The sequence below is a fragment of the Podarcis liolepis genome (genome assembly GCF_965112155.1).
Source record: "Podarcis liolepis genome assembly, chromosome: 9".
Taxonomy (NCBI): Eukaryota; Metazoa; Chordata; class Lepidosauria; order Squamata; family Lacertidae; genus Podarcis; species Podarcis liolepis.
The window spans coordinates 8901408-8925928 of NC_139564.1; the positions used below are offsets into that span (position 1 = coordinate 8901408).

The following is a 24521-nucleotide window of genomic DNA, read 5'->3' on the forward strand; positions in this document are numbered from 1 at the left end:
GATGTCGTTGGACAATGTCGCACAATGTCCACCACCCTTACCACACATGCATGCTTCTCTTCCATCATGGTAACAGCAAGAAACAACTGTACTCTGTTATACCACCCCAAATTTCGTCATTTTACTCCCACAATTTTCCAGCTTACCAGGGCTGAAAATAAGCGCTAAATATTAGTTTCCTGGAATTTGTTTTTCTTCACGTGAAAGCTCAGATATAATGCAGAAATTAAGAGTTATGAAAATGTTGAGGAAATTGAATAAACTGCTGTGTGAATGCAACACATACGCATTCCAACATCAAAATAAAAAAATTCCTTCCAGTAGCACCTTAAAGACCAACTAAGTTAGTTCTTGGTATGAGCTTTCGTGTGCATGCACACTTCTTCAGATACAGATACACTTCTTCAGAAGTGTGCATGCACACGAAAGCTCATACCAAGAACTAACTTAGTTGGTCTTTAAGGTGCTACTGGAAGGAATTTTTTTTATTTTGACTATGGCAGACCAACACGGCTACCTATCTGTAACAGCATTCCAACATATAATGGTTCCCTCACTGGGTTTGTAGAGATCACTTGAATGCCATCGCAGTGAATGCTTACAGAGAAAAGGATCAGGATTCTGTGTGTTCCAGCGAAAGATGAGACTGATATTCTTATTTCATGCTCCTCCCCAGTCAGGGCTGTGAGAGAAGTTCTTCACAAAGTATTTGCTTCCACTGGTGTGTGTGTGTGTTTAATCTGATAATATTGGGATAGCACAGAGGCGAATAAATTGAAGAGGCATTAGCTTCTGTAAAGGTAATAAAACCTTGTCTTCTGAAACCATCTCCTGCCATTAATAAGTTCTCAGGTGTTCATTCGGAGGAGATTACTTTCTTAAGGTCATCTAGAAACTGTGTGCGGGTAACCTGAAAGCAAAACTTGTCTGATTTTATCCTGCTACAGCCGAGCATTTCGTAGCCAATATTTGAATACAGGCCACAGTCTGTAGTTTCTGTCAGTTTCTAATGCTGCATGCTTCACTTAAGGAGGACGAAGCAACGTACGGCCCACTAAGCTAGGTGTGGATTCACCGGCCACACAGGATGGTTTATGAAGGCTCAGTACATCTCCCTGTTATACTGCTATTGTTGCTTAAGGTTTGCATTCGGTAGATTTGTATAGCACTTTCAAGTGAGGCAAGTCATCCCCCATGTGCAATGCTTTTAGTGTGTGACAGTTCTCACCACTTTGATTAACCATCTTCTCCTCTCTCTTTTTGTTTGCTGCCCATGACAACCGTTTTGTGCTGGCAGCCACACCACTTCAGTCGAGAAATGTGTACTGGCACCTCACTTTTTACCAAAAAGAAAAAAACACTGCCCACCTCACAGAAGGGAGAAGGGGACTGAAGCTGAGACACTGGTTTTGTTTAGACCAGTCACGGCCAAACTTGGCCCTCCAGATGTTTTGGAGCTACAACTCCCATCATCTCTAGCTAACAGGGATGATGGGAATTGTAGTCCCAAAACATCTGGAGGGCCAAGTTTGGCCATGCCTGGTTTAGACCAATTAGTCAGTTCAGGACAGAGGTGAGATTTGAACCAGAGGCATCCTGATTCCCAGCTCTGTCTCATTAGCCACCATGCTATACTCTCCCTCTCCCTCTCTCAATGTGTGTGTGTGTGTGTGTGCAGTTGCTGACTTGTTTGCATCCTCTTTCAAGAGTGCATGTACCTGTCTGGGTGTGCAAATGTGTCTGTATGTCTGCCTGCCTGCCTGCCTTTAAATCCCCTCCCACCTGCCTGCCTTCTTACTTACAACTGATTCAGGGGGGCTTCTGGAGGAAGGACATTGGTGGACTGAAGGTATTTCTTTGGCGATAGCAGCTGTTGGAAAACTAGCCCCCTCGGGAGAGGCTGGCCTCTCTCCCTGCTCCCGGAGCTGGCTGACATCCCGGACAGTCCAGGAAGATCTTGATAGGCGACATCTCCCAGCGTGGAAGATGCACACCCCCTTTGCCCCTTGCATACCAGCAGGGGAAAGAAGAAGAAGAAGAAGAAGAGTTTGGATTTGATATCCCGCCTTTCACTCCCTTTAAGGAGTCTCAAAGCGGCTAACAATCTCCTTTCCCTTCCTCCCCCACAACAAACACTCTGTGAGGTGAGTGGGGCTGAGAGACTTCAGAGAAGTGTGACTAGCCCAAGGTCACCCAGCAGCTGCATGTGGAGGAGCGGAGACACGAACCCGGTCCCCCAGATTACAAGACTACCGCTCTTAACCACTACACCACACTGGCTCTCAAAGAAGATAGTCAGAAAGTCTTTTTACATCTTGTTTATTTCTGACTGTACAACTCTACAAGAAACATGTCCGATCAGTTCAAACTTCTCCAAGCAAGTGACTCAGACTTCCTTTACATACGCAACAGGAAGGTCTCATATTACACACAGAACAAAGCCTTGTGAATCCCGTGAACTGCCTGGAAGATTCTTTCCCAGGACTAGCCACATCATGTGATGTAAACACTGGTGAGCTGCCAGTTTGCAACTGCATTGTACTCATATCGTAACAGCAGCATGGCTCCTAGTTGCTGAAGAACAAAGAATTGAGGAAGAATTCTTTCCAAAGACGTTAATGTTTATATTACAGCAGTACATATGCAAATCGCTGACTTAGGACACTTCAGGCAATATGTGTGGTTAATTCTAAATACTGCTACAACTGTGGCAGATGCTCTAACTGTCAAAGCTTTAGACATTGATTCAACACTGCCACACCCCCTTGCTATCATATATATAGGAATCAGGTGGGCTAATCTTAGGGCACTAACCATTTCTGCAGTCTCTTACTACACCCAGTAGGAGCAACCCACTGTTGCCTTCTGTTTGGACTCCTCCTGGACCTAGGTGATGGAGGAGAAATCTCTGTAACCTGAGAGGTGGCCAGGACTGGTGAAACATCCCCTTCTGGGTGAACAGAGCTACACCCAGTAACTGACAGTGCTGGGCTAGGCAGTACAACAAGCATGGTGGAAGTGCCAAAGAGAGGCTCTGACAACCCTGGAGATGGAGGGAGTGATGGAGATGGCTCTCCTCACAGGGGTGAAGGGAGCTCCCACCCCCAATGCCAGGATCTTCAGTAGCAGAATTCTCCACTCCTGACAGAGGCCCCCACATCCCACTGGAGCCCTCCCCTGGGTCCTCAGCCAATCCTCCATCTGCATTGTGCTGAACTCAGCCAACCCATGACATCAGCAAAATCTCCCAAATTGCAAAATATTGTTGTTGTTGTTTTTAAGGAAGTGTGGTCTATACATATTAAAATAATAAATAAATAATATTTTTTAAATTTAATCTTAAGGGGGGGGAATGTTTTCCATAATTGCATTCCAGCATCTACATCCAGCAAGTAGCATTGCAACTTCATTGGCTGACAAGTGCTTTGCCAAGTGACTGTTCTGCCTCCACCAACTGCAGATTGAAAGCCTGGCTGCTTGTTCACCCCTTGCCTCCAGATGGGAACTGAAAAGAGCATTGCCGGATTGCGGCTGCCAGCACAAGGCACTCCAACTTAGAAATACATTTTTTATGTTCAAAGCAAATATGGCACCCTTCCATCCCTCCCTGTAATGCCTGATGCACCATCTATCGGGGACCAATTTGTTGCTCCGTAGGCAAGACAATGAAGATGTAGAGCAGCATCAGAGAATGGCAATTCTGTGAGCCAACCACTGCATTCTAGGGATATAAACTCTTGGCATGCTGGGAATATTGCACCCCACACCCCACATGATACCCTGTTTACACAGATTGACATGTGGGTTGAGAATGTTAAATATCCTGGATCTCACAGTACTCCTGGAAGAAGGAAGCAGGGCAGGGGGAGTGACAAGGTGGGGAGATTGTTCCTTAGAATTCACTGGCAGTTAGAAAGACCTGAATGCAGTTCTTCTGTATCACAGATTCTGTAATGTATTTTCTTCCTGCTTGCTTCAGCCACACGCTCTGCTGAGGAGAGTGTGGAGGTAGGAAGCCATCTCCCACCCCTCATTCCCAAACACATTTTTTAAAGTATGTAATTCCACTATGAATCACTTGCCATAAAATATCTCCAAGCAATTCCGTGGTAAAGCCATCTATAAACAACTATTAGAAACAGTTCCATATATAAATACAATCCAAAATGATTCCAAACATAAATACAATTCCATATGCAAAAACCATCTCAGATCCAAGACAGATGCTTCCTTCGATAAAGATCTCCACTTAAACAGCTTGTTGGAAAAGGAAGGTCTTCAACAAACACTGAATAAACAGTGTGGACAGAGCCTGTCTGATATGCAGTGAGAGGGCGTTTCACATGGCTATACGATAAAGATGGTAGACCCACCACTGTGGAGATGGAGTTCCACAATTTAGGGCTACCATAGAGAAAGCCCTCTCCCAGGCCATGATTCACTTCACTTCTGAGGGTGGTAGAACTACCAAGATTACCTGCCCTCCCAGTCATAGGATCATAGACTCTTAAGAGTTGAAAGAGACCTCGAGGGCCCTCTAGCCCAACTCCCTGCAATGCAGGAATCTCAGCTATAGTATCCCTGACAGATGGCCATCCTAGCTCTGCTTAAAAACCTCCAGTGAAGGAGAGTCCACTACCTCCTGAGGGAGACTGTTCCACTGTTAACCAGCTCTTATGGTCAGAAGGTTTTTTCTGAAGTTTTGTCAGAATCGACTTTTTTGTAACTTGAAGCCATTGGTTTGTGCCCTAACCTCCAGAGCAGGAGAAAATAAGCTTGCTCCATGTGACAGCCCTTCAGATATATGAAGGTGGCTATCGTATCTCCTCTCTGTCTCCTCTTTTCCTGGCTAAACATACCCAGCTCCTTCAACTGCTCCATATAAGGCTTCCATTTCCATATGGCCAACCAGAAGGCTACAGGAGCTCAATGAGTAGTACATCAGCACAACAGCCCTCTCCCAACTTGTCATTCCCAGGAGCTGGTATTCAGACAGTGGAGGCAGAACATAGCCACCATGATTAGTAGCCATTGATAGCCTTGTCCTCCTAGAATCTGCCTAGTCACCCAAGTCTTACTTGGATCCTGATTGTGGGGTTTCCCACAGGCATCAGTTTGGCTACTGTGATAACAAGATGCTGGACTAGCTGGGCCATTTACCTGATCCAACAGGTTCTTCTTATACTGTTCTGTGATGTTGAAGTTGGACACCAGGCAGGGTAGGACAAGGTTCAGGCTGCATACAATGCTCTGGGAAACACACAGCTCAGAAGTTGCTCCAGGAGTGAACCAGCTGAAATTGAGCCCTTTTATAGAAGTAGCACCAGGTGCAGCCTAATTATTAACAGATGCTGCTCTATTTACAGGGGTCCAGCCTTCTCTAGGAGCAGAGGATGTTCAGGGCTGCCTAGGCAGTCCTCGGAGTCAGAGGATGGCTTTGCTACATTCTTGGGCTGGAGGAGCACTAGCCACACAGGTTTATCTGGTAGCAGCACCTCTGGGAATTTCATGCCCTCCCCCTTCAATTTTGCAGTGCTCACCTCCTTCACCTGATGAACAAAAATCTGACTCTTGTTCCCAGATACAGGGAGGGATTCAAGTGCTTGCTGGAAATTTAGTTGTACACAATGAAAAATTAATTGAAGAGCTCTGTCACCCTAGCAACAAACTCAGTTTTTTAAAAATAAAGAAATAGATGGTTTTTTATAGTTATGAATTTGATGAGAAAAGGGTACTGAAAAGCGTTGATGAATGAGAAGGCTTGTATGCACCCGGCAAGCAAATCAGGATAAATAATAATGGTTGTATAACTGCCCCATAAACACATCAGAATGAATGCTCAATAAAGGCCAGGCATCATACGTTTTGTGCAAGTGAGTCAGGATGAATGCTTGGAGAACAGGTCATCTGGAGGAACTCTCAGAGAAGAACCAAGCAGATGTCCAACAGTGAAGCAGAAGATGGACCAGCCTCTGATCCCTAACGTCAAATTAATTTCACCCACATCATGCAAATAGTTTGATGAAGGCATTGAAATGTTAGCCAGCTTCTTGCACCTTCCAACCCCAGTCTTTATGGCATATTAATTTCTTTTCACCAGCATGGGTTGCCAAGGAAAGCTGGACCAACAATATCGCCCTAAGTATTGTATAGACATCTGTAGGTTGGGTTAGGAACGTGTGAATGATGCTCTAGGAATAGCACTGATATTGTATGGAATTGTCACTAAACTCCACATGCAATTGAAACTTACCTTGCAGTTCATACGGATGTGCTAAATTAAACAGTACAGCCCACCACAGAGATTTCACGATGGTATTTCAAAATGGCTCGCCTGAGTTGTTGCCTTTTATGTTTGAGCAAAGCCTTGTAATTATTATTAATTTGGAGACGTTTGATCTGCAGCTCCATATTTGATCTAATTAAGGGAAAGCTTTTACAGCCTTTAATTTTAAATTTGTAAATGGCATGAAAACACGATTTAGCTGCCCTCATGGGTATGATGATAAATTATAAAATCAAAAGACTTTATCATGAAAATGATAAGAATGATAATTGTAATAATCTAATTGATGAAGATGAGCAAGGCATTTATCCAGCAGCAAAGCTTATTGAATATCTATTCCATCATTTTTTAAAAATTTCTTTTGCAAAGTTCACAATAAGATAAAGACAATTTCTGTATAAGAATAAGAATAAATAGCATTGATCATTGATATACTGCTTATCTTAATAAAGCAAATATTCTAAATGTTTGAACACTGAGTGCAGAGAGAAGAATGCCACGGTGCATCTGCAGCAGCACAACTGGACGCCTTCATCTGCTCCAGCTGCAACAAAACATGTCTCTCCATGTCTTTATAGCCACAGAAGGGTGCTGCAACCATCCAACAGCTGGACCTCACTTCCAAAAGCTCTCTACTCCATTGTCTCCTGAGACAGACAGATGCCAATAATCTCCTGACATTCGTCACTTCAGAACTTTGCAAAAAGGGAGCATCTTTTTCATATTCAGGTATCTGATATGTTTTGTGATATGCCAACTTTACTGTGGCACATGTTTTCTCAAACTATTCATAAGAACATAAGAAGAACTTTCTGGGATCAAGCCCATCAAGTCCAGAACCGGTTCTCACAATGCCAGGCCAGATGCCTATGGGGACGTGTAAACAGGACCACAGCACAAAAACACTCTCTCCTCCTGTGGCTTCTACACAGCTGGAATTCAGAAGTGTTATTGACTCCAACCTAGAGGGTTATGGTGTCTGCTGGAGCAAGAGCACCATTCCCTTTCCAACCCCTAGCAAGACCCATTATTGAACTTGTTCATACATTTGCTATTATTTCTAGACCTATACCTAATGCTACATGTTTGTGGTAGAATGCAAGCAATATTTTTGGTGCTAAATATAATATATAACCAGTGGTGGCTGGGGGCCACCAAGACTGGTGGGACAGGAGGCAGAGAATCCACGCAGTAGGCGGAGTGGGAGCCAATAACACAGAGAGCTGGTTTGGTCCACACCCTCTTTTCTGCAGAGGTCTACAAGGACAACTGTAATGGCCTGGGAGTCTGATTCAGAAGCTGAACCTGAGGAGTCCCAGCCTGCACACGAGTCCCCGCCTCCAGGGCCGGCTGAGTTGGGGCAGGGGCTTGAATCTGAAGGGCCTGCACCTGTGCCGGATCCTCAGGAGCAGACACCAGATGTATCCACTCTGGCTCCGGAGGTGATTGAGGACCCATTGTCTACAGGTGCGCCTCTCCCAGCCCTGTCAGGGGAAGGTGAAGCTGCTCCTGGGTCCAGTAACCCTCCAGCCTCTCCTGAGCTGCAGAGGCTCAGGGCAGAGAGGCGGAGGGAACTGGTTTCTCCCAGGAGGAGTGCTCGCCTTAAGGCCAGGAGAGGCGGGTCACCTGTGGGCCAGGACCGCCCCTGGCCTCAGAGGAGATAAAGGCCAGTCAGCCCAGTCCCAGGTTGCGGGAGCAACATCGTTGGAAACCTGTTTCTGCCAGCACCCAAACCTGTTCTTCCGGAGTTCCCGACCAAGCCCGGCTTCTCACTTCGGACCCCGCTTCGCCCTTTGTGGACAGTCTCCAGACCCTTGACCCAGAACCAGACTCTGACCACGCCTCACGGTAACCTCCCCCCAGGACCAGCACAACAACACTGAGACTAAGGAGGAAACTGATGGGAAGAGCTACCCCTGGAACACTTATAAGGAAGGAGAAAGGAAGAGGGGCTGAGTGAGTTCAGTGGGGCAGTGCCCCATTCACCTTAGTGGATCAGCCTGCAATGCATTTACGATTTTATTTTATTTTTTTGCTAAGGTGGGGTGTTGCTTCCTCCACATCTAACTTTTTGCATGTAACCCAAAACATTAGTCATTCCTTTTCAGTGAAAAGTGTTTTCTCTTGAAACTCTACCTTGTATAATTATCTGACTTAGTAAGCGCAGAGAAAGCCATGGGTGGTGGGGATGGAAGATTCACAATTTATTCTACCATTCCTCCTTTCCCTGGTTTTGTAGAGTTCTTTGCCTTGATCCAGAATTACACTCCAGGCTAAAAAGCCAGCCAGATTCTGCTCATTAGCACCATTCATCTCTTTAGGTGGCAGGCATGGGGAGAGAAAGGCTAGGCTAGGACCCCTCCCGATTCCATTATCAAGGATTGGTGCTATTGAGGAAACTCTCTCTGGGGCTGTGAATTGAAGGCTCTTGTCCCCAGAAAGGCCCAAATCAACCTAAATAAAGATATAAATTTGTGTACCAAATCACTTATTCCACCCTTCGTTTCTCCAGCCATGTTGTAAAGGGGGGTTTCAACATGAACAATATATCCCTACTGTGCAATTTGTTATTATTACTTTTATTCAATACCTGCCCTTCACCAGCAGGTCCCAGGGCAATTTACAATATCAAAAGCCATTTAAAACAACTTACAATCACGAAGATAGAGTGGTTCCTAAAAAATAAACATCTCACGTGTCAAAGGCCAGGGTAAAAAGGTGGATCTTCCACATTCACTATACCCAAAAAGGTATAGTGAAGTTGCGAAATGTAACCCTGAGAGGAGGGGTTACAACTTATGAGCTGCCACAGAGAACCAGCTATCCTCTAGATTAGAATATCTAGTTGGCCACTGTGATAACAAGTTGCTGGATTTAATGGGCCTTTGGTCTTGTTCAGCACCAAGGAGAGCTCCGAGTGAGCAACTTGCTCCAACTAGGGGTGGATGAGAACTGAAGCCTTTTAAAGCCTCTGCATTCAGCCTATGTCTCCTATGCCCCACATCCTACTGGAGAACTGAAACATCTTAAAAAGCCAACCCTCTGGCCTGAAGACAGCACTTCTACTGCCCTCCATGGCTTCCTACCCAGTACACTCTTTCCCCTGTTGAACTGGCAAGGAACTGAGGGAGGCATTCAGTTCCTAAGGCCCAGAGGAAGGCACCCAGAAGCATCTTGGCTCCAGTTCCAATGCCCTGGTGTTGTGAGATCTGGTTCAGTGGAATCCTGCCTGCCAGTCTCATCTTCACTAGTTCTGTGATCATCCTCATCAGGATCAGAGCCAGGAACCCAGTTTGGCTTCTCAGCTGGTGGCATTGCACTGTCCAGTTATGGGCATTGCTGTACTCTAGGATCATGACATCAGTGATTGTCTTTGCAAATTTGCAAATCTGCAAACATTAGTCTCTAATACCCCCTTTGGGGTACAGCACTTGAGAGGATAGGTGCTCAATGCAGAGACGAGCTTTTTCACCAGCTCTGTGGAACACCCTCTCTTCTGAAATATGAGAGTTTACATCAGTATTGGGATACCGCTGACTCCTGAACATGCACATGTTTAGGTAAGCATTCCCCTGTATTTGAACTTCTGATTTTCTTGTTCTGTTTGTTTTTAACAATTGTAATTGTCATGCTTTTTAGCTGGCTTTGTATTGAATACTTCACTTAAGAATGTTTTGATGTCCTAATCAGATTGTTAATTGTGTGTTTAACTTATGTCCACATTTTTTAATTGATTTTTTAATACCTTTAACCTACTTGGAAGCCAGCTTGGTGTATAAGCGGTATATAAATTAAATAGCAATACAAGTGAAGAGTTTATTATCCTGCCTGGCAGTTACAAAATATGCTCATCCAGATTCACAGCAAGCTGCTCTGAAGTCTCAAGACATGAATCTTGCAGGAGACTATCTGAAGAAATCTCTGCAAACAAGGAGCCTAGGGATGAAGGTTGAAATGAAACTAATTAAGAAAAAGCAGAGAGTGATTTCAGTTAAAGGATTCCTTCAGGGCTGGGTGTAGAACTGGCTAGCAGTGGACACAGACAATTGGTCTACAGCAGCTTTTTGTGTAAGAAAGCATCACTCAAGAGCATTGGCTTGTTCTGTTCTTTTGTCTGCATTCACCATAATTTATATGGCTGTCAAGGCAAGGAAAAACAGGAAAATAGGAAGCTGCTTTCTATCAAGACAGACCACTGGTCACTCTCAGCTCAGTACTGCCTGCACCAACAGGACGTGGTTTTCCCATATTTGAGGCTGGGGATTGAGCATGGGACCTTTTACCTGCAATAAAGGTCCTCTTCTGCTGAGCTATGGCCTTTCCCCAGAGGAAGAGGCTCTACACTGGGGGATCTTTGCCTCTTCATATCATATAATCACAGAATTGTAGAGTTGGGATCCCAAGGGTCATCAAGTCCAACCCCTTGCAATGCAGAAATCTCAGCTAAAACATCCATGACACATGGCCATCCAACCTTTGCTTAAGAACCTCCATGGAAGGAGACCGCAACACCGTTGTCAAACAGCTCTTACTGTCAGAATGTTCATCCTGATGTTTAGTCAGAATCTCATTTTTTGTCACTTGAAGTCATCGGTTTGAGTCCTACCCTCTAGAGCAGGAGAAAACAAGCTTGTTCCCTCTTCCATGTGACAGCCTTTGAGATATTTGAAGATGGCTATCATATCTCCCCTGGGCAAAGGGCTGGGTAACAGGATGCAACCACAGCTCCACATAGCATCCTCTTGCGAGGTCTCCAGCTCATTGTGAGAGGTATCAGTATCTTCAATATGTGGATGACACACAGGTCTACACCCTCCATACCATCTGAACCACAAGTAGCCAGTGCTGAACTTGTGTCTGGAGGCTGTAATGGGTTGGATGAGGGCCAATAAACTGAATCCAAACAAGTTGGAGGCACTATTGATGGGTGGTAATATGCTCTGCATAGGGTTGTCCTTGATGGCCCTGCAACAGCAGCAATTGTAGTGTAGGATGCAGCAGCCAGAGGGCTGCTTGAGGCACCTGCCATTTAAGACCTACACTGAGATTTTGTGTTGGCTGCCCCTATATTACAGGGCTCAATTAAAACATATTAATGTTAGGTATAAAGCCCTGGATTACTTTGGACCCACCCAAGTACTTGATGGAACTCCCCCCCCCCAATAACAGGTCCTGTGATGAGCTTGGTGGTGGCATTTCATTGTCCCACCAGTGACGGTAGCTCACTATGTAATGATACAAGATAGGACCTTCTTTGTAGGCCACTTGATTCAACTTTGTCTTCATCCAATGAGCCAATCACTTCTCCTTCTCTTTCAGCTTCCTAGTCACAGACAAGTAAGCTTCATAGATGTTCCCCTACAGTTGTATCTGCAATGATCAGGCAGATGTGATGTGGATGATGCTTAGGGGACAAACTGAGCTCCACTTCAAAAAATGTCACACGGTTGGTCGAGGAAGTGTTTCCTTGCTTCCGTGTTCCTGTGATAGACAGAGAGAGAGAGAGAGAGAGAGAGAGAGAGAGAGAGAGAGAGAGATTTGTCTACATAATCGTAGATCATCTGTGATTCTTGGCATGCGGGTTGGAGTCTCTTCCATGATAATGACTAGAGGAAAATCTGTTGGAAGATTTAATAAGTGCACTCACTTCTATAACAGCTTTTATATACGCTCAAGCTGCTCTGTCCCGACATAGAAATGCAGGGCTCGTTCGACAGTCTTTGTGCATCTCTTTTAATGACTTCATTAATCAAATCAGGTAGGGGGAAGGAGGGGCTGGGTGGGTGTTTTCTTTCAAGTCCTTTTCAATAGCTGTGGGATAAGAAGAGAATATCGGTTTAGCTGATCCTTGTAGGAGGTTATTGTGCTGTAGACACAAAGTCGATCAATCAAGCATGAATATTTTCTCTCTCCTCTTTCCCCTCTTATAGTTTTCATAAAATCTTTTTTGTTTAAAGGACTGTATAACACAGTTAACTCCCCCCCCCCTCGTTAACTGTTTGAACATCCTAAGCTGGTGTATTGATCCATCTTGACCAATGTCATCTACACTTGTGGATAGTGCTTCTCTGGGGTCTCTTCCATCACCCGCTGCCTCTTTTAAGAGAAGGTGCTAGGGATCGAACCTCAAATGTAGTGCTTGGGAAGCAAATGCCTTGGCAATGAACTATGGGCCCTCTCCATCTTTTTTAAAAATGTAGGGTTTTAGGGGGGGTTGCAGATGAGGTATGTTGCCAGAGTGTGCAGTTCTGTGCAGATTAGTCAAACAGTGGCAACTGAAATCTATCCTGGTGAAGAGAGCCTACAAAAGGGTCTGTGCATGGAGCAGAATAATGAAAGGAAATGCTTAGGGAGCACAAGAGCTAAAGGTGTTCACCCTCAAAAAATCAGTAGTAAAGCTTGCTTCTGATCAGGAAGCACACCTGACCCCTGCTAATTGCTACCCCCTGTAATTTAGAAAAATTCCTTGCAATTCTAGATTATTTCTGGACCACCACCACCCTTTACTATTGAGCATAATCTAGAATCCAGCCATTTTGTGAAGAAAAAGATGCACTCCAAGTTGTCCATGTGTCCTGCTTTACAGAGGACTGTGTTTCATTTGAAGGGCACAGTCCTGTTTGGAGGGCTGTCCAATCGAAACCAAGATTAAAGAGGTTGGGGGGCCTTGGAAGTTGCTCATCAGCACTCAACTCCTGGACAGCAGACTGAGCAGCCACACAGGTCACTGTGCTCCACAACAATTATTTTTGTCTGTCTGTCTGTCTATCTATCTGTCTATCTATCATCTATCTATCTATCTATCTATCTATCTATCTATCTATCTATCATCTATCATCACCTATCTATCCATCTGTCATCTATCTATCTATCTATCTATCTAGATAGATAGATAGATAGAGCCAGTGTGGTGTAGTGGTTAAGAGTGGTGGACTCCTAATCTGGGGAACTGGGTTCGCGTCTCCGCTCCTCCACATACAGCTGCTGGGTAACCTTGGGCTAGTCACACTTCTTTGAAGTCTCTCAGCCCCACTCACCTCACAGAGTGTTTGTTGTGGGGGAGGAAGGGAAAGGAGAATGTTAGCCGCTTTGAAACTCCTTCAGGTAGTAATAAAGTGGGCTATCAAATCCAAACTCTTCTTCATCTATCATCTATCTGTCTGTCTGTCTGTCTGTCTGTCTTTCTATCATCTATATATCTATCTATCATCTATCTATCTATCTATCTGTCATCTATCTATCTACAGTGGTGCCTCGCAAGACGAAATTAATCCGTTCTGCGAGTCTCTTCGTCTTGCGGTTTTTTCGTTTTGCGAAGCACGGCTATTAGCGGCTTAGCGGCTTAGCGGCTATTAGCGGCTTAGCAGCTATTAACGGCTTAGCGGCTTAGCGGCTATTAACAGCTTAGCGGCTTAGCGGCTTTAAGAAAAAAAACTCGCAAGAACTCGCAAGATGTTTCGTCTTGCGAAGCAAGCCCATAGGGAAATTCGTCTTGCGGAACGACTCAAAAAACGGAAAACTCTTTCGTCTAGCGAGTTTTTCGTCTTGCGAGGCATTCGTCTTGCAGGGCACCACTGTATCTATCATCTATCATCTATCATCTATCATCTATCATCTATCATCTATCATCTATCATCTATCATCTATCATCTATCATCTATCATCTATCCTCTATCCTCTATCCTCTATCCTCTATCCTCTATCATCTATCATCTATCATCTATCATCTATCATCTATCTATCGACCATCTAAATCAACATGTGCAATGATTTGGAAATCTGTACCCTCTTCCTTTGGTGTTGGCATTCCCTCTCACTGATTTGGCAAAGTGTAAATGACCACCCTAATGCCCTCCCATCTTTCATGGGGTGGCCTAGCCAACATAAAGGCCAAGCATGGATAAGGATTGATGGCATCATCAGCCCATATTGGCATGCCAAGCTTCATAGCAGGGCATCAGTACAAGGAAGGGATTTTCAGGCTTGCTTCTATCCATAAAGTCACCTTATACAGTGGTACCTCAGTTTTCAAACGTAATCTATTCCGGAAGACTGTTCAAGTTCTGAAACATTCAAAAACTGAAACTCAGTAGCCGACAGCTAGGCTTTAGGGTTTTGCACTCAGTGGAAGTTGTGTTTCCTGTTCGACTTCTGAGGCGCGTTCTGTGTTTACAGTGTTTGAGTTCTGAAATGTTCAGAAAGGAGGCATTCGAAAACCAAGGTACCACTTTATCTGTATATTTTTATGGGGGGGGATGTTATACGTCTCTGAGTTACTGTCTCCTCTACACTTGGATATGTATTTCAGGTTCCAAGCCACTCTATAAAATGAAGATCTGCCTTCCTCATTCACTATAATGTGTAATTAAGAAATAAATAAATCTGTAAACCCCACCCCTCCATTTTGGCCAAAGTGCATGAAATTTATCAGCACAGAAGCCCTTCCAGAGTGGATTAAGCATGCCATGTTTTAATTTTTATAAGGGAAGGCTTTTGGTGGGGGAAGTAAAGAGATTTCATGTTCCTCCGTAATCCTTTATGGAAAGGGAATGTGAGTTTCATCTCTTTCTTACCTTAAAATAATTAAGAGGTGGCCAAGTGGTGTGAATTCTCATTTGTACATTTAAAAAAGAAAATGTTGCAGCTTCACACTGGGAGTGTTTGTGTGTTCCATATTCTTGCAGGCATTCCAGTATGTCTTTACAGGTCTCTGCCAGGCCTTACAACATCCTGAAATGCTCCCTGTGGGGTTCTAAAGAATTATAGAATCATAGTTGGAAGGTACCCCAAGGGTCATCTAGTCCAACGTCCTGCAACGCAGGAATCACAACTAAAGAATCCCTGACAGATAGCCACCTGATCTCTGTTTTAAAAGCTCCCATGATGAAGAGTCCACCACTTTCCAAGCTAGACCTTTCCAATGTCAAACAGCTCTTACTGCCAGGAACTTCTTCCTAATGTTTAGTCAGAATCTCCTTTCTGGAAATTTGAATCCATTGGTTCAGGTCCTACCCTCTGAAGCAGCAGAAAACAAGCTTGCTCCATCATCCATGTGACAGCCCTGGGTTGGGCTGTTCTTTGTTGTTAAAGCAGAGCAACACCAGATTTTTTCATTTGGGGGTTTTTAAACTTAACTTAAGCTCTTAACTTTTTTTCCAAAGAAACTCCTCCGCTGCTGTGCTATAATGAAAACAATCCAGAGCTCTTCAGTTTTCTACAGCGACAACTCTTGCAAGTATATATACAGGGAGATAGAGAAGGAGAAAGAGAGAGGTGCCAGGACGATGTTTTCTAGTCTAGCCTCCTCCCTGATGTATGAGTGTCACAGCCGAACGATGCTAACAGCACTGAGTAGGTGTAGACAAACAGAAAAGTGTTCAGACGTCTTTTGCGTGGGATTCACTGACAATTAGCCAAGGTTAACAGCAGAACGTTTATTTGTCTGAGGAACAATTCAATCACATGCACACAAAACTGAAATCTGAGGCAAATATCATGAGCACTTGTCATCTCCTGACCTCATTCCCATCCTGCTAATTTCCTCTGCCTTCCACCTTCTTCCAACTAGATTATAGCATAACTTTGTGGTGTGTGGGGTTTGTGTGTGTGTGTTCAAGTTTCCATAGAGGAATGTTCAGGCATACAGTCCTTGCAGAATAAAAAATTCCTTCCAGTAGCACCTTAAAGACCAACTAAGTTAGTTCTTGGTATACCAAGAACTAACTTAGTTGGTCTTTAAGGTGCTACTGGAAGGAATTTTTTATTTTGACTATGGCAGACCAACACGGCTACCTATCTACTACTGAGTCCTTGCAGAAGTGGCACTGTGGAGGAACAGTTTTGCTGTGGGTTGTAGCCAACGAGAATGTTAGAGAACAAGAGAGAGCTCTGGTCAAATAAGGAAGCAGCAAGGAGATCTGTCACACCAGATAATAAAGTATGTTGGCACCAATAGGCTAGAACAGGGATAACCTATTCCCTCTAATGTGGTTCCCTCTAGATGTTTTGTCTCATCTGCCCCACACACATGGCCAGGGGTGATGGGAGTTGTAGTCTGACAACACCTTGAGAGCATCTCGTTGGGTATCTTGAGCTACAACATGCTAATCTCCACAAAATTTCCATTTCCAATCACAAGAATATAAGAAGAGATATTGCTTCTGCTACTACACCTCTCAGAACAAGCAACAGGAAAACAATCCATGTTAGCATTCAAAGTGCAGACTTAACCTAGGGATCAAGGGATGCTCTTAATTGGTACATCTTAATTGGTGCAGCTGGTATAGTTTTCTGAGCTGAAGTAAACTGAGTGTACAGGAATATGCTTCTGACATTCGCAAATGATCAGAGGCCGGAGTTCAGAGTCCTTGCATTTTTTTAAGCTGTTTGTCACCTCTGAAGACACAAAGGGCATTTACTTTCATCTTAAGCGCTTGCTTTCCAAAAAGGTTCCTCTAACATCTCCCTATCTCCCCACTCTGTATGTAATTCCTTCCTCAGAGGGCATCATTCAATAAAAAAGGTAGTGGAGATGGGCATTCTGCTTTGGTTCAAGTCTTATGCTATAATTTCTTGTGAGCATTAACATTTCTGGCAATCTCACAGGTTCTAAATATTAAATGATGATAATGATGGTGATGCATTATCTATAAAGTAACAACCATCTATGAAGCTCCATCTAGTATTTGCTGTACTGTGGTACCTCAGGTTACATACACTTCAGGTTGCATACGCTTCAGGTTACAGACTCCGCTAACCCAGAAATAGTGCTTCAGGTTAAGAACTTTGCTTCAAGAGGAGAACAGAAATCGTGTGGTGGTGGCACAGCGGCAGCAGGAGGCCCCATTAGCTATGAAGGAATGGGTTTCCCAAAACCCAAAACTGAATGTGCAGGCAGTTTAAAACTGCACCAAAATCCCTCTTTTCCCTTAGCTAAAATCCATTAACTTGAGCTCTGAGTCAATGTATAAACAAAACCTCAGCTGTGCTCAAAGCTCTCTCCCTTATCAGTCAGTGATGGCAATGAGTGACCTTGCCAAGTTCCAGTAGAGCAGGGATGATGCGTCTGTACCTTATCTTATGTCCTGACCACGAAGACCACAGACCCAGTCCGGGAACAATGCCAAAAGTGTGTTCTCGGAGATGATGACCTCTTCTTCCAAGATAAGAGTAGGAAGAGGAAGATCCTTTTATGGTCAGAAGTACAGGAAGGAATTCCCTTTTGTGGTTAAGAATACCAGAGCAAGAACATATGTAATGTCAACCTGCATACATAGGCTGACGTGGTTGGATTTATATGGGAAGGAGGGAGAGGGTGCCTGGAGGATATATATACTGCATGAAACTTGTCATTTCTTTGGACTTGCTGTGGACTTGATCACGCAAGTGCCTTCTGCTATCCGGATAGCAGAATAAACTCTTTCTTTGAATCAACCTCGGTGTCATTTGACTTCCTTCCTCCTGTCCCGGAGCAATGCAGACCCAATCAGTGAACTCCAATAAGGCTACAGCTAAAGTGGTGCTTCAGGTGAAGAATAGTTTCAGGTTAAGAACAGACCTCCGGTACGAATTAAGTACTTAACCTGAGGTACCACTGTACTGTGATAAGCTATTAAGCCTGACATCCTATACATGTAAAAGCTCCTTCAGTGGAGGTTTTTAAGAAGAAGTTGCATGGCCATGGATGCCTTGGTTGAGATTCCTGAATTACAGGGGGTTGAACTCAGAGTCCCTCAGGGCCATTCAACCTCGGCTTAAAAACCTCCAAGAAAGGAGAGTCCACATCTTTCTGAGGGAGACCGTTCCACTGTCAAATAGCTCTTACTGTCAGAATGTTCATCCTGATGTTTAGTCAGAATCTCCTTTCTTGTCACTTGAAGCCATCAGTTTGAGTCCTACCCACAAAAGCAGGAAAAAAAAACAAGCTTGCTCCATCTTCCATGTGGCAGCCCTTGAGATATTTGAAGATGGTTATCATATCTCCCCTGGGTATAGGGCTGGGTAACAGGATGCAACCAGAACTCCACCTAGTATCCTCTTGCGAGGTCTCCAGCTCATTGTGAGAGGTATCCATATCTTCAATATGTGGATGACACACAGGACTACACCCTCCATACCATCTGAATCACAAGTAGCCATTTCAGCGCTGAACTTGTGTCTGGAGGCTGTAATGGGTTGGATGTGGGCCAATAAACTGAATCCAAAGAGGTTGGAGGCATTATTGATGGGTAGTAATGTGCTCTGCATAGGGTTGTTCTTGATGCCCTGCTACAGTAGCAATTGTACTGTAGGATGCAGCAGCCAAAGGGCTGCTTGAGGCACCTGTCATTTAAGACCTACACTGAGATTTTGTGCTGGCTGCCTCTATATTACAGGACTCAATTAAAACATATTGATGTTAGGTATAAAGCCTTGAATGACTTTGGACCCACCCAAGTGCTTGTTGGAACTCCTCTCCCCACCCCATACCAGGGTCTATGATGAGCTTGGGGATGGCTTTCATTGTTCCACCAGTGATGGCAGCTCACCGTGTAATGATGTAGGATAGGATCTTCTTTGTAGGCGACTTGCTTCAGTTTTGTCTTCATCCAGTGAACCAATCACTTCTTCTCTTTCAGCTTCCTAGTCACCGACAAATAGGCTTCATAGATGTTCCCCTACAGTTGTATCTGCAATAATCAGGCAGATGTGATGTACATGATATTTAGGGGACAATAACAACCTAGAGGACCACACACAGATGTGGCTGACCAGGGGGCATGGGGCTGCTATATTGTGATACCAGCAGGTGGGTCGCTGTTTAGTTCCAAGATGGGTGATACTGCAGGGAGCTGAGCACAATGCAAACACAAGAGCACCGGAATTTCTCTGCTGATTTGTTTGCATCAAGCCAACCTCTCTATCACCTCTTGAAGTGGAAAAGCTGCAAAACCCTTTATTTCTGAGTCCAGCTTCAGGTATCCGACTGGTCATGTTATGCGGGTACTTGATTATCGTCTTCCAAAGCAAAGACTCTATTCTGAACTTTAAAATGGAAAGCGTAATGCTAGTGGTCAACAAAAGAGGCTTAAAGACTCCCTCAAAGCAAATCTTAAAAACTGTAGTATAAACACAAACAACTGGCTTGAGAGTGCTCCAATTGGAGAACAGCCTTTACCAAAGGTGTCATGGGCTTTGAAGACCCTTGAACTCAGGACCAAAGGGAGAAACATGTTAAGAGGAAGGCACACTTGGCAAACCCTCACTGTGATCAACTCCCACCTGGAAACCTATGTCTCAACTGTGAAAGAACGTGTGGATCCAGAATTGGCCTCCACAGTCACTTACAGACTCACTGTTAAGATCGTGTTCATGGAAGACAATCTTACTTGGCTATGACGGATCACCAAAGAAGAAGAAGTAGGAGCCTTAATGCTGACTGGCAGAGTGAAAAACAATTCCAGATAAGTTGCAAGGAGGGTCCAGCACTTAACACAAAGAACTTGGGTTCAATAAGTGTTTTCAATGACTGGAGTGGCAGAAGGTTGAGAACAAACAGCTAATAACAGGTTTTACTGTTGTTATTCTGTCTCTCACAGCTACAATAAACCTACCATTAAAATTATGTACTGGTCACTTCTTCGTCAGAGGGCAAACGGGCAAATTTAGAAGGGGATCAAATACTTTTTTCCCTCACAGTATATATATATATATATATATATGTGTGTGTGTGTGTGTGTGTATACATACATATATATTTTGGTGTCCTCGGGTGTCTTCCCGTGTAAAAGTTGGGGTGTCTAGGCGACGTTTCGACGAGGTCTCACTCGTCATCTTCAGGCTGGTGCTTTCGGCTTCTTGTTACTGGAACAGAGCGGGATCTCAGTGTTTGAGTTCCTATAAATACTGTAGAGGGGTGTGGTGTATTGCCTCAAAAGTTCTGGGCAGAGGGGAAGTTCCCAGGCTAGTGTTCTTTTCTTCTTTTGTTCCTTAATTACTTGAGGGATATCTTGAGTGATTTCTTGAGTGATATTCTGAGTACCACTTAGGTGGGTCATTAGGTGTGGATTAGTTGCTAAAGCCTTCGTGTCTTGACCTCTTGAATTTGTGGAGAGTTTTTCTGGGAAGATGGCTGTACTGCACTTAGTTGTGCTTTGGCTTGGCTTCGTGTATAGGGGCGAGCTGTGGTTTTGTGCCCTGTGCCAGCCAGATCTGTGTAGGGATTGCAGGGGGGTGCAGCATCCGGAGTTGCCACTATGGTTTGGTTACTGGATGGTGTCTGTAATTTATCTGTGGAGAGGGTCTGGGTTTGGGTCTGGTGTGGTTGATTGGTGGTGGCGTTCTGTGTGCCTCTGGATCTGGTGTCGGTTTTTGTGGGGAGGGCTAATTTCCAGATGTCTGGCAGGCGGGACGTGTCGTCACGCTTGTTCATGTTGTGAGGGTGTTTCTCTATCTCGATGGCTTCCATGATTATTCTCTTGTGGTGATGTTCCATGTTAAAGAGCAATTTGGAATCTGCAAAATTAATTTCGTGTCCTGTTTCTTTCATGTGTTGGAAAAGAGAGGAAGATTTTTCTTCTTTTTTGACGAAACACCCCCCAAAAAAGAAACACCCCCCAAAAACCAAGACACGGAAGAAAACAATGGCATGGCCCTCCTTCCTTATATCAAGGGCACTACAGATAAAATTAGCAAAATCCTCCATAAACACAATATCAAAACAGCCTTTTGCACCAACCAAAAAATAGCCAATATCCTCAGAAACCCCAAAGATAAAATCCAGTTGGAAAACCAAGGGGTCTATGAAATACCCTGCAAAGTCTGCCCAGCCACGTACATTGGACAAACAAACAGACGAATAAATGCACGTATCGCAGAACACAAGAATGCCGTCAAAAAAGAAGAAAAATCTTCCTCTCTTTTCCAACACATGAAAGAAACAGGACACGAAATTAATTTTGCAGATTCCAAATTGCTCTTTAACATGGAACATCACCACAAGAGAATAATCATGGAAGCCATCGAGATAGAGAAACACCCTCACAACATGAACAAGCGTGACGACACGTCCCGCCTGCCAGACATCTGGAAATTAGCCCTCCCCACAAAAACCGACACCAGATCCAGAGGCACACAGAACGCCACCACCAATCAACCACACCAGACCCAAACCCAGACCCTCTCCACAGATAAATTACAGACACCATCCAGTAACCAAACCATAGTGGCAACTCCGGATGCTGCACCCCCCTGCAATCCCTACACAGATCTGGCTGGCACAGGGCACAAAACCACAGCTCGCCCCTATACACGAAGCCAAGCCAAAGCACAACTAAGTGCAGTACAGCCATCTTCCCAGAAAAACTCTCCACAAATTCAAGAGGTCAAGACACGAAGGCTTTAGCAACTAATCCACACCTAATGACCCACCTAAGTGGTACTCAGAATATCACTCAAGAAATCACTCAAGATATCCCTCAAGTAATTAAGGAACAAAAGAAGAAAAGAACACTAGCCTGGGAACTTCCCCTCTGCCCAGAACTTTTGAGGCAATACACCACACCCCTCTACAGTATTTATAGGAACTCAAACACTGAGATCCCGCTCTGTTCCAGTAACAAGAAGCCGAAAGCACCAGCCTGAAGATGACGAGTGAGACCTCGTCGAAACGTCGCCTAGACACCCCAACTTTTACACGGGAAGACACCCGAGGACACCAAAACCTGCATTCCTGTACCCGTGAAAATCTACGAAAACAAATACATATATATATATATATATATATATATATATATATATATATGTGTGTGTGTGTGTGTGTGTGTGTGTGTGTGTGTGTGTGTGTGTGTGTATAGCTAAAATATATAATATATAGGTAATATATTGCCTATATAGGGATTGTGCTATCTCACAGACTCTTTTGGACTCTATCCAGTAATACATTGCTGAATAAAGTCTAACTAATTGGAAATCTGGTTTGAACCTCCATATTGAACCCACAAAGGGAATTTTCTCCCTCACTCACCCTTTTTCTTCCTGGCAAACATCAGCACCCCACCTGTCAGCAAGCCAGTGTAGCAACTTTGCCCCACTCATCAAGTTGCTTTGGGCCATGGGTTCCCCACCTCTGCAGCACATGATGGGCAAAACGGCAATGAGAGGGGCACAAATGCATGCTTCTCCGGCACAAACCTGCAGCCCCGGCCCGGAAAGTCTACGAACCAGGCCAGAGGAAGAGAACAAAAGAGTTAATGAATCATTTCTGTTGCCTGACTTTGCTGTAATGTGTGGACGTCTTAATGACAAGATGGCTGTACAAAGAACATAATCCCTTCCCACTGAAGCTCTCGAAAGAATGCTGCATACTCAGAGAAGAACAAAAGCCACAGAGGTTGAGGCACCGAGGCGTGAGGTTATCGTTGCCATGCTTGTAACTTTGTGCTGTCAGGAGCTCCTTTGTGTTCCTCTGTCGTGTGTCTTTGGGGAGCAAGGATATATTAAGTTGTGCAGCAGACTTGTGGCACGTGCTGCTACAAGTGTAATAATAATCGTAATTGCTAGATGATCTGGCAGATGGTTCTTCACACAAGCTTCCAGAATCTCTTTTTCATCTTAATGGGCAATGGTTACCTTTATGCATACCTTTATTTATTAACATGTGAAAAGAGAGAAAAAACAAAGGAGGGGGTCAGTGCAATGTTTATTGCTTACTTGTCTTTCTGGCTCATGTAAAACAGGAGTGGGGAGCATTCGGCCCATTTCAAGGTCTCCCACGGAGCCCTGCCTCCTCCCTCTTTCCCCTTCTCCCCACACTGCAATGACTAATCCTTCCATTTTTTGAAGAACCCATCTTATTTCTATGGTTGCAAGTTGTTTTAGACTGTTTCCAACATTGTGCTTTACTTGTTTTCCCCCCGAGTTTAATTGCTGAAAGCAGGATTATAGGGAGCTGGGCACAGCTGGGAAGCGAAAGGTTAATGCGCCCTGCATGCTGTACTGTAAAGAAGCAGAGGCAGGGGATTAGAGCAATGGGTGCCTGAAGGTGTTGGGCGCAGAGCTTTGTCCTTGCTTGTTTGCCCTGCTTTTCATCTGACATCATAGTGGTCGCAAGTGATTGACAGGCCTGCCTACCTATCAGACTTGGTCCACAGCAGAGTGAGATAGGTTTCTGAGCTACAGGCTGTATGCCCCTTGCTGTACAGTCTGGGATTTTGCCTAAGCAAAAATTGTCTTCCTGGCTCTGGTCTTTGGCTTGGCTTCTGGCTTTATCCCTCAGATCTGACACCCCCACCCAGAGTGCCACAACTTGTGGTTCCCAGCTCCATTTTGACAGTTGCCAATAGGTCAACCCATGACAATGGGATAGCTAAGAAAATGGACAGCTCTTGTCCCATCTAACTTCTCTCTCTCTCTCTCCCTCTCCCTCCCTCCGTCCCTCCGTCCCTCCCTCTCTCTCATCTATCTATCTGGGATTCTTATTCACCCCTTTCATAAGTGAGTGGTTGCAGTCTGTTAAAGATGATCACTATACCCTACTGCATGTCTGAACATCATGGCTCAGGGTGTGCTCATATTTATTCAGGATATAATGATAATATAACTGCCAAATTGTAACTAACAGGTCTCAATGAAGGTCACCCTATAGGTCCCCTCTGTTATTATCATTGGCCTTATTGGTTGTTCCACCACCCTCCAAACCTTGGCAGGATGGGGGTGGGTAACCCAGGAGAAGGAATTCTCTGTGGCAGACCCTAAGTTGTGAAACTCCCTCCCCATATCTAGCAACTTTGTTATACAGCTGTCAGGGAATCCTGAAGACACACCTTTTGACACCTGATATGTTTCTTTTTTAGAACCCATCTTATTTCTATGATTGCAAGTTGTTTTAGACTGTTTCCAACATTGTGGTTTACTTGTGGTAACCTGCACTGGGACCTTAGGGTGAAGGGCAGATATAATAATAATAATAATAATAATAATAATAATAATAATAATAATAATAGGTTCCAGCTGCTCTGCTTTGCCACACACTGTTTTCTCTCTCCCAGCCATACTGACATATCACATCCCTCATAGAGTCTGGACTTTAGTCCAAGAATTCTGTGGCTGTATGCCATTGCCCTAGATTCTGGACCATCTTTGGCGGTTCTTCTGTCCTTTTGTGTCTAGCCTTCTTCCCTTTCTGAGACATGTTCTTAATTACTCTTCATGCAACAGAGCACCATAACTTTCTCCACTGGCCTCCTTTAATCTGTTT

The 24521-nt window shown here is 44.4% G+C and overlaps 1 long non-coding RNA gene across 2 annotated transcripts in view; it reads right to left on the reverse strand.

Moving 5' to 3' along the window:
- Nucleotides 1-9240: 9240 nt before the first annotated feature.
- Nucleotides 9241-24521, reverse strand: part of LOC310686027 — a 42720-nt gene continuing 27439 nt past the window's right edge. The window contains exons 2-5 of one of the 2 annotated variants that reach the window (XR_014515656.1): nucleotides 22290-22478; nucleotides 18814-18954; nucleotides 11934-12097; nucleotides 9242-11767 (exon numbers count right to left, since the gene is read on the reverse strand). This is a non-coding gene — a long non-coding RNA (uncharacterized lncRNA). Of the gene's footprint in view, nucleotides 11768-11933; nucleotides 12098-18813; nucleotides 18955-22289; nucleotides 22479-24521 lie in introns of both variants that reach the window. The other variant, XR_014515655.1, reaches the window with a different exon arrangement.